Here is a 518-nt window from a genome sequence, read left to right on the forward strand (position 1 = left end):
CACTGACATCAGGCATGTAGTGCCGTTGCTGTTCGCACCTTAACCTAAATTGGTCAGGGATGCACATGTATTAATATTGCCACAGCAGGATTGACAGAGGGTACTATGTGCGATCAGTACAAGTATTCTTTGGACTAGATTGCACTTTGAAACATCACGCTGACGTTGTTTATAAAGAAAGTGCCTATGACTCGTCTGGGCAGCAAGGTATTGTGAAATTTTTAAAAAGACATTCATGGGTCGCTGCTCTACATAGCATGACATAAGAGAAGAATGTGCTTTTCTCTGCCAGTAGGATACTGCCGGGTATAAGCTGGAGTCGTGGCACTCTGCTTATCTCACTGACGGTATGCACACAGTTGAATGGCCATTGGCTAACTTTGCCTTCACCTCTCCCTTCGCCTACTATGCAACACAGGACTCCTGTCTTTGACTTCCGGAGTCCTCAACTCTCCTTCCAACTAATGTGCCACAAGACACTTTTTCACCTCGCACCCGTGTCCTCACGACTCATTTCT

Source organism: Nycticebus coucang, chromosome 3 (genome assembly GCF_027406575.1).
Source record: "Nycticebus coucang isolate mNycCou1 chromosome 3, mNycCou1.pri, whole genome shotgun sequence".
Taxonomy (NCBI): Eukaryota; Metazoa; Chordata; class Mammalia; order Primates; family Lorisidae; genus Nycticebus; species Nycticebus coucang.